Source organism: Heteronotia binoei, chromosome 8 (assembly GCF_032191835.1).
Source record: "Heteronotia binoei isolate CCM8104 ecotype False Entrance Well chromosome 8, APGP_CSIRO_Hbin_v1, whole genome shotgun sequence".
In the NCBI taxonomy this organism is placed as follows: Eukaryota; Metazoa; Chordata; class Lepidosauria; order Squamata; family Gekkonidae; genus Heteronotia; species Heteronotia binoei.
The window spans coordinates 108,037,603-108,054,455 of NC_083230.1; the positions used below are offsets into that span (position 1 = coordinate 108,037,603).

Sequence of the window (16,853 nt, forward strand, 5' to 3'; positions counted from 1 at the left end):
TGTTATTGAGAACATGATAATGTAAGAACGTGGGCCAAACTCCCACTGAAGTCAAGGGGATGTAAGTAGACATATATTGATGTGGATTTCTGGACAATTCATGTTTTGTCTCTAGAGCTGCCATTTCTGGATTGTGAAATGCTTGGTGATTTTTTTGGGAGGGAGGGGTATCTAGGAAGGGCAGGGTTTGGGGAGGGGAGGGCTGTCAGTGGGGTACAGTGCCATCTGTTCTGTTGGGCATAAGAACATAAGAGAAGCCATGTTGGATCATGCCAGTGGCCCATCCAGTCCAACACTCTGTGTCACACAGTGGCCAATATATGGGTGTGTGTGTGTGTATACACACACACACACACACACACACATATACTGTGGCTAATAGCCACTGATGGACCTCTGCTCCATATTTTTATCCAATCCCCTCTTAAAGCTGGCTATGCTTGTATGGTTGAGGGCAGTATCGGGTAGTTAGCCAATAGGCCAATAGGGTACAGCAAGTTTTGGCCTCCCCCTCCTTCCCTTCTCCCCTTCAGAGCCAGTTGGGTGTATGGTTAAGAGCAGCAGGGTTTGATTGCTCACGCCCCCACACAGGGCCGGCTCTTTCACTAGGCAGCCTGGGTGCAGCCCTGGCAAGGGTGCCAGTGCGAGCCCCGGGAGGGCTTTGGGATGGCCCTCCCACCCGCCCTCACCTCTGTGGTGAGGGAAATACCGGTGAAAGCGGCTGCGGGGGAACCACACGCCTGTGCTGCAGAGTGCGCCATGGGGCTACCCATCACTCTGCTGGCTGCGTCAGACGCAGGGGCAGAGCTAGGGCAGCCTCACAGCACGCTCCGCAGCGAAGGTGCATGGCTGCTCCCCGCCGCTTTCAGAGGGAGCAGGGCACCCTGCCTAGAGTGCTGTTCCACCACGAGCTGCCGCTGTCCCCCCACCCCCGCATGTAGCCAGCTGGGTGACCCTGGGTCAGTCACAGTTCTCTCAGAGCTCTCTCAGCCTCACAGAGTGTCTGCTGTGGGGAGATGAAGGGAAAGGAGAATGTAAGCCACTTTGAGACTCCATGTGAAAGGAGGGGTGTAAGTCCAATCTCTTCTCTTCTTCTTCTTTCTCCCCTTTGTTCCCTTCTTCAGATGTTTTATATCACCCCTTTCTATGTGTTTTATGCTGTCTTAAATATTAGCTGATTTACTGATTTTATTGTTATTTATTTTACTGATTTTATTGTAATTTATTAACTTATGTTGTACCTTAGAAGGTTTTATTGTACAGTTATGAACTGTTGACCTCCACTCCAAGTTGGTTTCGGGAGGAACAGGTTGCCAAGTCTGACTAGGGTTGCCAATCCCCAGGTGGGGGCAGGGGATCCCCTGGTTTGGAGGCCCTCCCCCCGCTTCAGGGTCGTCAGAAAGCGGGGGGAGGGGAGGGAAATGTCTGCTGGGAACTCTATTATTCCCTATAGAGTTTTATTCCCATAGAAAACATGGAGAATTGATCCATGGGTATCTGGGGCTCTGGAGGGGCTGCTTTTTGGGGTAGAGGCACCAAATTGTCAGCATAGCATCTAGTGCCTCTCCCCAAAATATCCCCCAAGTTTCAAAAGGATTGGACCAGGGGGTCCAATTCTATGAGCCCCAAAAGAAGGTGCCCCTATCCTTCATTATTTCCTATGGAAGGAAGGCATTAAAAAGGTGTGCTGTCCCTTCCAATGTGATGGCCAGAACTCCCTTTGGAGTTCAATGATGCTTGTCACAGCCTTGATCTTGGCTCCACCCCTAATTTCTCCTGGCTCCACCCCCAAAGTCTCCTGGCTCCACCCCCAAAGCCCCCAGATATTTCTTGAATTGGACTTGGCAACCCTAGGTCTGACTGAGCCTGTTCACAGGGAGGGCAGGATACAAATATAACAGGGAGGGCAGGGAGGGCAGGAAACAAATCACAGTTCACAGGGAGGGCAGGAAACAAATAAAATATCTGTGCACTTGGGGGGTGGAGCAAGGAGCAAATTTGTGAGGAGCACGATTGAACCCCAAAGGGAGTTCTTGTCATCACATTTAAAAGGGACTGAATTCCTTTTAAATTCCTTCCCTTCATTGGAAATAATGGAGGATGAGTCTGAGGGCACCTTCTTTCAGAGCTCACAGAACTGGACCTCCTGGTCCAATCTTTTTGAAACTTGGAGAATTCTGTTGAGGAGAGGGGTCAGATGCTATGCTGAAAATTTGGTGCCTCTACCGCCCCCCAGAGTCCCAGATACCCACAGATTGATTCTCCATTATACCCTATGGCAGGGGTGGCCAATGGTAGCTCTCCAGATGTTTTTTGCCTTCAACTCCCATCAGCCCCAGCCAGCATGGCTGATGGCTGGGGCTGATGGGAGTTGTAGGCAAAAAAACATCTGGAGATCTACCATTGGCCACCCCTGCCCTATGGAGACCCATCTTCATAGGGTATAATGGAGTGCCCAGTGAACATTTCACCCAGTCCTTATCTTCTGAAAACCCTGAAGCAGGGAGAAGGCCTCCGAATCGGGATCCCCTGCCCCCAACTGGGGATTGCCAACTCTAGGATTGGGTAAGAAATCAAATGAAATAAATAAATAGAGCCCACTCTCTAAAGCAGCCATTTTGCTCAGAAGAACTGATCCCTATAGAGTCTAGAGTTCAGCTTTTAATTTCTGGGAGATCTCTAAGCCCCACTTGGAGACAGACAGCTCATTGTCTGCCAAACCCTTACAGAGTTCAAAAGGAGCCATCAGAAAATTCCCCATTATGTTTTTCCCCCACCTTTTCTCCGAGAAGCTCAAATCAACGTCCATGGTTCTCCCCCACCCTGTCTATCCTCAGACAACAACCCTATGAGGTAGGCTAGACAGGGAGAGCAACCAACCCAAAGGCCTCTGGTAACTGAGTAAGAGGGATTTTTGATGGTGTTTAGTCCTTGTAAAGTCAATGGACTTAGAAGACCATAGGATTATTATGTGAGTTTCCTGTCACTCGGATCTTTTATGTGCTCACTTAGCCCTACTACATTTACAGCGTTACCCTAAGCAAGTCTACTTGGAATCCTACATAGGTCTATTTAATGGGGCTTACTCCCCAGAAGGTGTTTTTAGGATTGCACTGTTAAAGGGTCTTACTCATAAGCAGGGCTTTTTTTGGTAGAAAAAGCTCAGCAGGAACTCATTTGCATATTAGGCCACACCTCTGATGGCACCATTGTTTCACACAGGGCTTTTTTGTAGAAAAAGCCCAGCAGGAACTCATTTGCATATTAGGCCACACCTCCTGATGCCAAACCAGCCAGAACAGTGTACCTGTGTGTTCCTGCTAAAAAAAAAAGCCCTGCTCATAAGTAAGAGTGCATAAGTCTGCAGCTTTAGTTTTTGTGCTGTGGATTTAAAGTTTTATGCTACTGTATTATTGATTACATTTTATTGTGTGTGATCGATTTTTAAACGCTTTAATCTCTTCGCCTCCCAAGAAACCTTGTTGAGAGGCAGAATGTTAAATGTATCGAATAAATAAACATGTATATATATTTAAAAAAACCAAAACCTTATGCACGCACTTTTTGGGTGCTATGTCCCTTGAACAACAATGCTTCTAAAACAATGAAACATATAGAGTAGAACCTTATATACTCAACGCAGATCTATTAGTATGCCACACACATACAACTGCAGTATAGTTGTGGAAACAAGCAGGTTAGGATAGCCGTGCAACTCTTTTCTGTTATTTATGAAATCAAATTGGGGAAAGCAGTGATTTATTTGCAAAGAAGGAAATTCAAGGTGATTATTTAAATGGAATGTTATCGTTTGCATTACATTTCTCGACACACTCCATTAAAAAAAAACCAAACCCACAGATACAAGATTAGAGAATTCAGAAAGCTCTTGGAGATATTGCTGTAGCACTAGAGAAACAGGAACCCACAATAATGGTTCTAAATGACTTAATCAGTATTCATTCATATTAAGAAAATAGCTGCAATTTTGCTGTGTAAAGCAAATGATCGATACCCACGCAATCTAGAAGGTGAAAGAATGACAGCAGGAGCTCCTTGCACTCATGGAAATTCAGAAGTGCACAAAAATCTCCTGTGGTCAAGAGGCCGATCTGATTGTATGAGCCCTGCTGTAGCAACTTGCAATGTTGCAATATGAAGTCAATCACAGCATCCTTTACGCCCTATGTCCAATTCCACACCCTTCTAAGTGCGGCTATGTGAATTCATCAAGGAGAGGTCGTGGCTTAGTGGTAGAACATCTGCTTGGCATGCAGATGGTCTCAAGTTCAAACCCTGGCACCTCCAGTTAAAATGAACAGGGAGTTGGTGGTGTGAAAGACCTCTGCCTGAGACCCTGGAGATCTGCCACCAGTCTGAGTAGACATAGACAATATTGACCTCAATGGACTGATGGTCTGTGATTCAGTGTAGGGTAGCATCATGTGTCCAGGTGTCCACACTGGCTTTGGATAACCTAGGTCATCCTTAAATCAGGGTCAGAAACCAGGGTCCGCTTCAACCCATGGCTTCAGATTCTGCTTAAAATAACTTTAAGAAGAATACTGTAGATTTATACCCCGCCCTTCTCTCTGAATCAGAGACTCAGAGCGGCTTACAATCTCCTATACTGGGGTGGCCAACGGTAGCTCTCCAGATTTTGCCTACAACTCCCATCAGCCCCAGCCAGCATGGCCAATGGCTGGGGCTGATGGGAGTTGTAGGCAAAATCTGGAGAGCTACCGTTGGCCACCCCTGTCCTATATCTTCTCCCCTCACAACAGACACCCTGTGAGGTAAGTGGGGGCTGAGAGGGCTCTCACAGCAGCTGCCCTTTCAAGGACAACTCCTGTGAGAGCTATGGCTGACTCAAGGCCATTCCAGCGGCTGCAAGTGATGGAGTGGGGAATCAAACCCGGTTCTCCCAGAGAAGAGTCTGCACGCTTAACCATTACACCAAACTGTGATGTAGCTCAGAGCTGCCCAAGACGCATTACTACAGAGCATATATCCCTAAGGCTAGCTTCCAGATTGTTAAGTAGCAATAACCAGGAGTCAGTATTAAAATCTAAATAGAGGAAGCACCAGGAAAGCAAATGGATGAAAAGGCATTCTCCCACTGTGTGATCATAGATGGGAACACCTCTTACGTCTTCCAGGATCCTAGATGGGGCTGCCAATTCCGAGCTCAGAAATTCCTCCAGAAGAGCCAGGGGGAGGGGGGATTTGGGTAGTGGAGAGATATTAGCAAAGTATAATGATATCAAATCCAGCATGTAAAGCAGCCACTTTCTCTAATCTGTAGTCTGAATGACACTTGTAATACCAGAAAATCTCCAGGCCTCACCTGGAGGTTGGCAATGACAACTCTAGTCCTAGGAGGCTTTGTCTTGTGAACTGTGCCTGTGCACAATACCTTATGTGTGACCACACTCAAAGCAAAGTAGTTACAGCTAAGAATTCTAGTGTTTTTCTTTTGTAATGCGCAGGGCATTTTTTGTAGCAGGAACTACTTTGCATATTAGTCCACACCCCCTGATATAACCAATCCTCCAAGAGCTTCCAGAGCTCTTAGTACAGGGCCTACTGTAAGCTCCAGAAGGATTGGCTACATCAGGGATGTGTGGCCTAAGATGCAAAGGAGTTCCTGCTACAAAAAAAAGCCCTGATAATGCGACTACCAAAAGGGTTTTTTTTGTAGCAGGAACTCCTTTGCATATTTGGCTACACACCCCTGATGTAGCCAATCCTCCAAGAACTTATAGGGCTCTTAGTACAGGGCCTACTGTAAGTTCTAGGAGGATTGGATCCATCAGAGGTGTGTGGCCTAATATGCAAAGAAATTCCTGCTACAACCCCCCCCCCCCCCCCCGAGCAAAACAATATTGAAGACAGCCAGTGGCACTAGCCTTAAGATCTGGCTTAAGTTACGACCTGCTTCTGTGATGTACAAAACCCACAACTATGAAGTAAGTAGAATCAAATCAGAAAACAAATATTAGGCAGTTACTACAAATTGCATAATCAGGTGGTGTTCCCAGATGCCCCCGATAGAAGTGGGGGTCCCCTGCTACCAGGCTCTGACCCTGCCCCCCCCAGCTGCTGGCCGGCAGAAAGAGGAAAACCAGGCCATGTTGCCAGTGTTGCATAGGAAGTGATGTCATCACGCCAGTGTAGGCTTGCCAATCCCCAGGTCCCAGCGGGGGTTCTTCCGCTTTCCCAGGCTCCTTCCCACCCCCAGTCAGCTGGCTGGCAGGGGGAAGCCTCGCCCCCAAAGCTACCATGTGACGTTCCCCCTCCAGAGGCTCCAGTCTCCGATTGAAAGGCTTCCTCTTGGGATGGGGTGTCTGTGTTACTTGGAAGAAGTTGGCTGCAACTCATGAGTAGAGAGACCAATCCCTCACTTCAGAGTCACCAAAAACGGGGGGGGGGGGACGTCTGCTGAGCACTTCATTATTCCCTATGTGGAGATCGATTATCATAGGGTATAATGGGGAATTGATCTGGAGGTTTTGGGGGCTCTGGGGGAGCTGTTTTTTGAGGTAGAGGCGCCAAATTTTCATTATAGTATCTAGTGCCTCTCCTCAAAGTACCCCCCAAGTTTCAAAACGATTGGACCACAGGGTCCAATTCTATGAGCCCCAAAAGAAGGTGCCCGTATCCTTCATTATTTCCTATGGAAGGAAGACATTTAAAAAGGTGTGCTGTCCTTTAAATGTGATGGCCAGAACTCCCTTGGAGTTCAATTATGCTTGTCATACCCTTGTTCCTAGCTCCACCTCCAATGCCTCCTGGCTCCACCCCCCAAAGTCCCCAGATATTTCTTGAAATGGACTTGGCAACCCTACGCCAGTGCTATCCGGATGACACTCTAATATTTGGACACAAACACTATGGTAGAAGCTGTTTATACCACAGAGTTTTTACCAAAATATTAGAGCATCGCAGCAACATTGCAGCATGATGATGTCATTTCCTGTGCAATGCTGGCAACGTGGCTGGGGCCTTCCTTTTTCTCCTGTTAAATCCCCGTCATCCCCCGCCAGTTGCCAGGAGAGACCTGACAATCCTATAACCAGATCATACAACATCAAGAAATTACAGAAGTGAACAGCCAAAAGTTTAAAGAAGGAGGAGAAAGGGAATTATCAAAGCTATCGGCAATCAGTTCCCAGAGCCTTATGGGTTGCAGGAGGTAGGTATCTAGCCACTTGATTAGCAATATGAGAGTTCTGGCTGCATAGAAGGTATAAAACTAACTGCTTAACAGGGTAGCCTTTACATTTGCATAAAAGAAGACTAATTAAAGAGTTCCTGAACTCAGTATGAAATCGGGTTGCCAAGTCCAATTCAAGAAATATCTGGGGACTTTGGGGTGGAGCCAGGAGCAAAGATGGGACAAACACAATTGAATTCTGAAGGGAGTTCTGGTAATCACATTTAAAGGGATCACGCTGCTTTTAAATGCCTTCCCTCTATTGAAAATAATGAAGGATAGAGGCACCTTCTTATAGGGTTTATAGAATTGGACTCCTGGTCCAGTCTTCTTGAAACTTGGGAGTTATTTTTAGAAGAGGCACTGGATGCTATACTGAAATTTGGTGCCTCTACCTCATAAAACAGCCCCTCCCTGAGCCCCAGATACCCACAGATCAATTTTCTATTATACCCAATGAGAATTGGTCTCCATAGGGTATAATGGAGTGCCCAGCAGACATTCCCCCCTCCTGCTTTCTGATGACCCAGAAGCAGGGGGGGGGGTGCTCCAAACTGGGGAATCCCCTGCCCCCATCTGGGGATTGGCAACCCTAGTATGAAAATTACAATGAAGAAAACCATGAGATAAAAATTCAGGAGCTCCAGCTGTATGTAGGCGGAGTCTTTCCTGGGGAAGAGTTCTTAAGAACTCCTAGTCAAATACAGCTTACTTAGAGGAGGGCAGGGACTCAGGAGCTGTTCCTATTGGCAGCAGAGAAGAGGACTCATAATAATGGGTTTAAACTAAGGGCAAGAAGAGACCGTTTGGATATAAGGAAAAACTTCTTTACCGTAAGAGTTGTTCAACAGTGGAGTCAGCTACTCAGGAGGTAGGTGAGCTCCCTGGCACTGGCAGTCTTTAAGCAGCGGCTGGACAAACACTGGTCAGGAATGCTCTAGGCCACGGGTGGCCAAATTGCTTAATTTAAGAGCTGCAGAAAATGCACCCTATAAGAAGGTGCCTCTATCCTTCATTATTTTCAATAGAGGGGAGGTATTTAAAAGGAGCGTGATCCCTTTAAATGTGATTACCAGAACTCCCTTCAGAATTCAAATGTCTCAGAACCACAAGACGTGAACATCAGATGTTTGAGAGTTGCAAGACAGCCAGGAAGGAAGGGAGGGAGGGAGGAAGGAAGGAAGAGGTGGAAAGAGAGCAACTTTAACTTTAAATGAATTCTCCAAGCCACTGGCTGGCATTGGTTGGAGAAGCGATCTAAAGAGAGAAATGCCTTCTCCAAGCTGGCCGATGGGGTGGTGGGGGCTTTGAGAGCCACATTATATGTGTGAAAGAGTCACATGTGGCTTCCGAGCCACAGTTTGGCCACCTCTGCTCTTGGCTGATCCTACATTGTGCAGGGAGTTGGACAAGATGACCCTGGAGGTCCCTTCCAACTCTATGATTCTATGATCCGCCTCCCAGCTCTGATTCCACCCAACAGCAGCAATACAATAACGGCACAAGATGGTGCATAGATTCATGATGCATGCATGCTCAGTAGGGCAAGGGACATGTCAAGCATTGTTGGCATGCTGCCTGCGAATGTCTCTGCTTTCTTCTCATAATGCACTGTGTGCAGCTCCCTTCTCCCTCTTCATCCTGCGCACAGCTCCGAGAAGTTACAGGGACAGCTTGAAATATGCATTATGAAATTCCTTTGCAGCCGAGCTTTTAAAGGGATGTTGTCTAGAGCCCGAGCACCAATTTTCAACCTCCCCAGTGATTACTTTTGTGCACGGAGACCCATGAATCAGGTTAGCTGTTTTCCAGGGTCTGCTGAGGGCTTCACAGTTTCTGTAAAAATGTGTTTACTTCCACTGATGGGAGTGAGGGTGGGGAGGAAACCCTTTCTAAATCGAAAGAGTCTCAAGAGAGTTGAGCCTGGGAAAGCAAAAAGTTCATGTCCGCTTTCCACGGCTGAGTCTTGTTGAAGCTGTCTGTGTACGTGGATCAAATTGGAGCTTTCTTGTACTTGCTGCTTTTTTGCTAGCCATGCAAAAATGCAGAACCAGAGGCGTTTCCGCTGCAGTTTTAAGTGGCTGTTTTGGAAGGGGAGATGAGCGCCTACCACTCACTTTTAGCCTTGTCCTGGATAGCTCAGGCTAGCCAGGGATGGACAAACTGTGGCTCAGGAGCCACATGTGGCTCTTTCACACATATTGTGAGACTCCCAGAGGTTGAGGAGGAACTTAATGCAGGCTTGCTCTCAAGTAAGTGTGCTTAGCATCAGGACCTCAGTCAGCCTCTGAGTGCTGACCCATAGGTAGGTGACTATTTCCACTGTGTGTGAAATGGGGAGGGAGGGGGGAATATGCAGGCTTGCAAGCTCTTCTCCACCACCACAGAGGTTGCCTGGAGATCTAGAGGAGAGAAAGAGAGTGCAAGAGACAAGGGAATCACTGGAAGGGGGGGATGGAATTAAGGAGGATAGTGCAGGGTTCCCCCTTAGTTTCATAGGTCTTTCAGGAGCTGTATTTACTAACCTTGGTATCAAAGCAAAGAGAGATGCATAATGATGCAAATAGTGGTCAGTGATTTATATGGTATATGTGGCTTTCCTCCTCCCACTAGTGCCAAAAAATTAATTCCCCACCCTTTACCTATGCTGGTCTTATGGAGACTGTTATTCCCAGCTTTAGTTTTTTAAAAAGTCTCCTTATAGCATGGTTGTGTTGTAAAGTGCACACATATGTATTTTATCTTTCTGTGCAGAGAAAGTGTGACGAGTTTTAATAAAGATGTGTTTGTAATATTTGTTCATGACTTGCAGCTCTCAAACATCTGGCTGTTATTCTGTGTGGCTCTTACGTTAAGCAAGTTTGGCTACCCCTGCTAGGCCAATCTTGTTAGATCTCAGAAGCTAAGCAGCATCAGCCCTGACTAGTATTTGGATGGGAGACCTCCAAAGAGTACCAGGGTAGTGATGCAGAAGCAGGAAATGACAAACTACCTCTGAATGTCTCCTGCCTTATGGGGTTGCTGTAAGTCAGCTGTGACTTAACATCACTTTTCACCAGCACCACTGATTTTTAAAAAGGGTAGTCATTATATGTATCAAGGGTCTTGTGGCCCTTAGCTATTACTCATTTATTTAGGAATTTATTTAAAACCACAATAAAGAAAAGCAGCAATAATAACTGAAGACCCAGAAGGAGTCTCAGAAAATATCTGGGGACTTTGGGGGTGGAGACTGGAGACTTTCCCAATCCCTAAAATAAATAAAAACACAGCAGTGCAGTTCTCCCAGATACAATCTTAATTTCTCAGCAGCTGCACTTTCACTAAATGAGGGTGAATACACACATACACACATTCATAAAGCAGCCAAAATAAACATAGTTTACAAGCACACACTTTTTTGACCTCACTGGGACAATTTACTCACAGGAGTTGCTGAATGTAACCATCTGCTGTATTTCAACCAACTTCTTCAGACTCAGGAAAATGAAAGGGAGCAGTCTAGGGGGTGGAGTTCTAGTTAACTACATTTTACTATACACACGGCTTCTGAAACAAATGCAAAACAAACGGACCATGCTGGTTCTCTTTCTTTCTTGCATGCTTCACACACTCAAGGCGAAGAGCCATGCAGCTTTCCTCCAGCTGAGATTTAAAGGTGCACACACGGTCCAAAACACAAGTAGTTTGCATGGTTCTTTTAAACTTGCGCAGATTTAAAGGCAGATCACGGCTGTTGAGACAGGGCTTCCCCCCACTGGCCAGCTAGCTGGTGGCAGGGAGGAGCCTATGAAACCAAGGGATCCCTCACCAGGACCTGGGGACTGGCAAGCCTAACTTCAGTGGGATATAATGCCATAGTCCAACCTCCAAAGTGGCCATTTTTTTCCAGGTGCACTGATCTCTGTCACCTGGAGATCAGTTGGAATACCAGGAGGTATGGTTGCCAAGACTCCTCCCAGAGGAGGTGGAGCTCCTCTGCCAGGCCCCGCCCCTTGCTGCTAGGGTTGCCAAGTCCAACTCAAGAAATATCTGGGGACTTTGGGGGTAGAGCCAGGATATTTTGGGATGGAGTCAGGAGCAAGGGTGTGACAAGCACAATTGAACTCCAAAAGGAGTTCTGGCGATCACATTTAAAGGGACCGTGCTCCTTTTAAATGCATTCCTTCCATAGGAAATAATGGAGGATAGGGGCACTTTCTTTTGGGGCTCATAGAATAGAACATCCTGATCCAATCTTTTTGAAACTTGGGGAGTACTTTGAGGAGAGGCACCAGATGCTATGCTGAAAATCTGGTGTCTCTACCTCAAAAAATAGCCCCCCTGGAGCCCCAGATACCCACAGATCAATCCTCCATTATACCCTATGGGAATCAATCTCCATAGGGTATAACGGAGTGCCCAGCAGATATTCCCTCCCCCTCCCCTGCTTTCTGACGACTCTGAAGCAGGGCGAGGTCCTCCAAACCAGGGGATCCCCAGCTCCCACCTGTGGACTGGCGACCCTACTTGCTGCCAATCAGCTGGCTGGCAGAGGGACTTACCAGGAGAGACAATGAGGGCCAGGCTTTATCGCTGGCAATGTGGCAACATCACTTCTGGCATGCACCAGAAGTGATGTCATCACATTGGCAATGTCCAGGTGATGCTCTGGTATCTAGGTGAAAACTCTATGGTAGAAGCCATTTTTATCATAGAGCTTTTGCCCAAATACCAGAGCATTGCCTGGATGTCATGGCATGATAAGTCATTTCCAGCATGTGGCCACATCACTGGTGACATCACCTGGGCCTCCCCTCTCTGCTCCTGTTAAGTCCCTCCCATCCCCACTCCAGTAGCCAGGAGGAGCTTGCCAACTCTATCAGGACATCTCCAGTTACCACCTGGAGGGTGGCAACCCTAACTGTATGTTTCTCAATGGAGTTCTGTTGATTGCTGACTCATCTTTACCTGCATACCTTCCCATTAAAAACGCTAAAAGTCCAGGGGCTGATTTCTATCGCAACTCTGAAAAATGGATTAACTAGGTGAAGATGAGGTTCTGATAGGGATGCCAGTCTCCGGGTGGGACCTGGGGATCCTCCAGAATTACAGCTCATCTCCATACTGAAGAAATCAGCTCTCCCGGAGAAGATGGATGCTTTGGAGGGGAGACTCTATGGCAGGGATGTCAAACATGCAGCCCAGGGGCCGAATCAGGCCCCCAGAGGGCTCCTTCCGACTCCTCCCCAGAAGATCTGAGCATGGCACTACAAGCTGTGGCAGGGCGGCTCAGGCTGAGTCGACTGAAATTGAATCCGACAAGGACAGAGATCCTGTATCTAAGTCGTGGCAATCCGGGAGTGGAGGTCTCATTACCGAGCTTCAATGGAGCGCCACATGTGCTTGCGCCAAAGGTTAAAAGCCTAGGAGTATTCCTGGATTCCTCCCTAACAGTGGAAGCCCAGGTGACAGCCACTGCCAACTCAGCCTTTTACCACCTTCGGCAGATAAGGCAGCTGGTCCCCTACCTTGAATGCAACGATTTGGCAACAGTGATCCATTTTACGGTCACCTCGAGACTGGATTACTGTAATGCCCTCTAAATGGGGCTGCCCTGGAAGCTTCAATTAGTGCAGAATGCTGCAGCCAGGCTGTTAATGGATCTCCCCTTATGTGAGCACATTCAGCCTGTGCTGAAAGTGCTGCACTGGCTGCCCATCGCATACTGGGTTCGTTTCAGGGTGATGGTTCTTAATTTTAAAGCCCTATGTGGCCAGGGACCTGCATATCTTCAGGACTGCCTTTCCCCACATGTTCCCCGGATAGCACTTCGGTCAGGGTCACAAAACCTGCTCTCAATCCCTGGCCTCAAAGAGGCCAGGCTTATGATGACCAGAACCAGGGCCTTCTCTGTTGTAGCTCCGAGCTGGTGGAACGAGCTTCCTGAAGAGGTTAGGGCCCTGCAAGAGCTCACACAGTTCCACAGGGCCTGCAAGACGGTGCTTTTCCACCAGGCATTTTGTTAATTAGATCACAGGCTACAACAGACTTTGAAACATCTGGACCACCTCTAGCATGACCCTAAGAGCTGTTTTATATACAACATCCAGCTGGAACAGCAGAATAGTTAAATTTAATACACAGCAGAATAGGAAGTCATCCATTTTATTAAACAGATTACCATCTAAGGATCAGTAGCACCTTGAATATTTTTAATATTTTTATGGTTTTATGTTTTTATGTTTTAGTTGTATTTTATGTTTCATGTGTTTCATGTTCATACATGAATATGTAAGCCGCCCTGAGCCTGCTTTGGCGGCGAGGGCGGGATATAAATCAAAATAAATAAATAAGTAAATAAAAATATCAGGCTCTCAAACAAGTCTGCATCCTTCTCCCTCTCTCTTGCTTCCTTCTGCATCACAACTTGCTTTGCCAGGCTTCCTCAATAGCACAGGAGGTACAGAGCAAAGCCTCTATTCTCTACATCCGCTGGGGGTCCTCCCTTTGGGAGGAAGGGGGAAGGGAGAGCTTGCTTTGCCAGGCTCTCTCAATCGCACAGCAGAGCTACTGAACCAAGTCTCTGAGGCTCCTCCCCCTCCTTGTCCCCTGGGGAGGGAGGGAGGGAGAGAGAGAGAGCCAGAGCTTCCTTTGCCCAGTTCCCTGGATCCCATGAGAGAGATACAAAGAAAGCACCTTTTTTTTAAAAAGGTGTCCTTCATAAAGTGTGTATCTCTGCTTCCTGGCATTACATTTTATGACACACATGGCCCAGTCCAACAAGGTCTCATTTATGTCAGATCAGGCCCTCATAAGAAATGAGTTCGACCCCCCTGCTCTATGGCATCATATCCCATTGAGGTCCCCATCCTCCCCAGGCTCTATCTTAAAATCCCCAGGAGTTTCCCCACCTGGATCTGGCAACCCTACCCCCTATTCCCTGCTGGGGGCCGGGGAGATTTGGCAATCCCAGGTTCCCTGAATGTTTTGCAACGGGCTGTGCAGCCCTAACATGAACGCACTCAAGCTGCAGGTTGATGAGATAACAAGGATGAACCCACTCATGGATTTTTGTTACACTCAAAAGCCGGGGTTGCCAGTCTCCAGTTGGTTCCTAGAGAGCTTCCTGAATTACAGCTGAACTTTGGACTACAGAGGTCAGTTCCCTTGGAGAAAATGGCTGCTTTGGGAGGAGGACTCTATCCTATGGCACTGAATCCATCCGAAGTCCCTTCCCTCTCGGGTTGCCAAGTCCGACTCAAGAAATAGCGGGAGACTTTGGGGGAGGAGCCAGGAGCAAGGGTGTGACAAGCACAATTGAACTCGAAAGGGAGTTCTGGCCATCACATTTAAAGGGACCACATGCCTTTCAAATGTCTTCCTTCCATAGGAAATAATGAAAGATAGGGGCACCTTCTTTCAGGGTGCATAGAATTGTATCCCCTGGTCCAACCTTTTTGAAACTTGGGGAGAGACACTTGATGCTGTACTGAGAATTTGGTGCCTCTTTCTCAAACAACAGCCCCCTCAGAGCCCCAGATACCCACGAATCAATTTTCCATTATTTTATATGGAAATAAGTCTCCATAGGGAATAATAGAGTTCCCAGCAGACATTTCCCTCCCTCCCTCCCTCCACTTTCTGATGGCCCTGAAGCGGGGGGAGGGCCTCCAAACTGGGGGATCCCCTGCTCCCACCTGGGGATTGGCAACCCTACTTCCCTCCCCCTCTCCCCGATTCTTCTCCACCAAATTTCCAGGAATTTTTCAGCCCAGAGCTGGCAACCCTACCTGCAGTAGAGAGTTTGGCTCTCTGTCTCTTGCAACAGAGTTGTTATATATCCTTTATCAAAGAGCTAAGAAGTGTGGAATTGTTTTCTGTGGCCCCAGAAGGTAGGACCAGAACCAATGGGTTGAAATTAAATCAAAAGAGTTTCCAGCTCAACATTAGGAAGAACTTCCTGACCGTTAGAGCAATTCCTCAGTGGAACAGGCTTCCTCGGGAGATGGTGGGCTCTCCTTCCTTGGAGGTTTTTAAACAGAGGCCAGATGGCCGTCTGACAGCAATAAAGATCCTGTGAGTTTAGGGGGAGGTATTTGTGAGTTTCCTGCATTGTGCAAGGGGTTGGACTAGATGACCCTGGAGGTCCCTTCCAACTCTATGAAGTAAAGATATTTGCTGTCGGGTTTGTCTAGGAGGATATTATTCCGAGTTTCATTTCGAGCCACTAAAATGGCAAGGCGTATAGGGTTGTAGAGGGCATAGTGATCTTGAAATCTAGTCTGGGTAATTAAGGAGCTAAAATGATTTTAGGTATTAAACCTCCCCCCGCAAGAGTCTTCCTGACAGTTTTAAGGATTTTATTATCGTATTTCCTTAATTAATGTATTAAAGACCCACTAGCAAGATGGAAATAATGAAGCCAAATGAAGGCTATGCGTGCTGTCAAAAACATAGCACGTTTTAGGTTACCATCCTTGAGTCTCTTTCAGGCACTTCTTTGAAGCAGAAGTGCAGGTATGAAATCGATGTGCCTGTTTTAGTAAAACACTAATTGAGATTATTATATGCAGTTGTTTAGCAGAGATACCACCCCACCCCAACACATGCACCTAGCAGACATTGCCTTGGTTTTCAGGTGTAATTGGGTAATAGGCAATGAATAATTTCTAATGATTAAAAAATGCTTTTGCAGTGCAGCTACAAAAGCTTGCAATTAAATAGGAATAATTAAAGCAATTAAAAACGTTAAAGTAATGGAGACCTTTAGCTTTCCTGACAAAAATGTCTTTCTAGCGATAAAATGCGGTTGGCCTCAGCTTTTCTTCAAACCTTGTCTTCTTAAAATCAGTTGAACCAAAAAAGCCAAATCTCCACATGCTTGCAAATGCCTATGTAGATGAGTTCCTCACCTCTGCCCCTTGTTACCAGAAATGCTGGGGGTCTCCTCTTCCTAGGGGGAATTAGCAGAGACAGACCGAGGTAGAGCTTTTTAGGAGTGAGATTCCACAGTGTATACCAGCACTAGTTCACACTAGACAGACAGACAGACAGACAGACAGATGGCTTTTTTTGAGCAGGAATTAGGGTTGCCAAGTCAAATTTAAGAAATATCTGGGGACTTTGGGGTGGAGCCAGGAGACATTGGGGTGGAGCCAAGATCAAGGCTGTGACAAGCATAATTGAACTCCAAAGGGAGTTCTGGCCGTCACATTTAAAGGGACGGCACACCTTTTCAATGCCTTTCTTCCATAGGAAAATAATGAAGGATAGGGGCACCTTCTTTTGGGGCTCATAGAATTGGACCCCCTGGTCCAATCGTTTTGAAACTTGGGGGATATTTTGGGAGAGGCACTAGATGCTGTACTGAAAATTTGGTGCCTCTACCTAAAAAAACAGCACCCCCCAGAGCCCCAGATACCCATGGGTCAATTCTCCATTATTTTCTATGGGACTAAATCTCCATAGGGAATAACAGAGTTCCCAGCAGACATTTCCCTCCCCTCCCCCACTTTCTGATGACCCTGAAGCGGGAGGAGGGCCTCCAAACCGGGGGATCCCCTGCCCCCACCTGGGGATTGGCAACCCTAGCAGGAATGCACAGGAACACAGTTCTGGTTGGCTTGGTGTCAAGGGGTGTGGCCTAATGTGTACA

General features: G+C 47.1%; 1 protein-coding gene across 1 annotated transcript in view; it reads left to right on the top strand.

Annotated features, from left to right (window-relative positions):
* LOC132575758 (1-phosphatidylinositol 4,5-bisphosphate phosphodiesterase zeta-1-like) overlaps nt 1–16,853 on the top strand; it is a 181,763-nt gene that overhangs the window by 139,699 nt on the left and 25,211 nt on the right. The window lies entirely within an intron of this gene.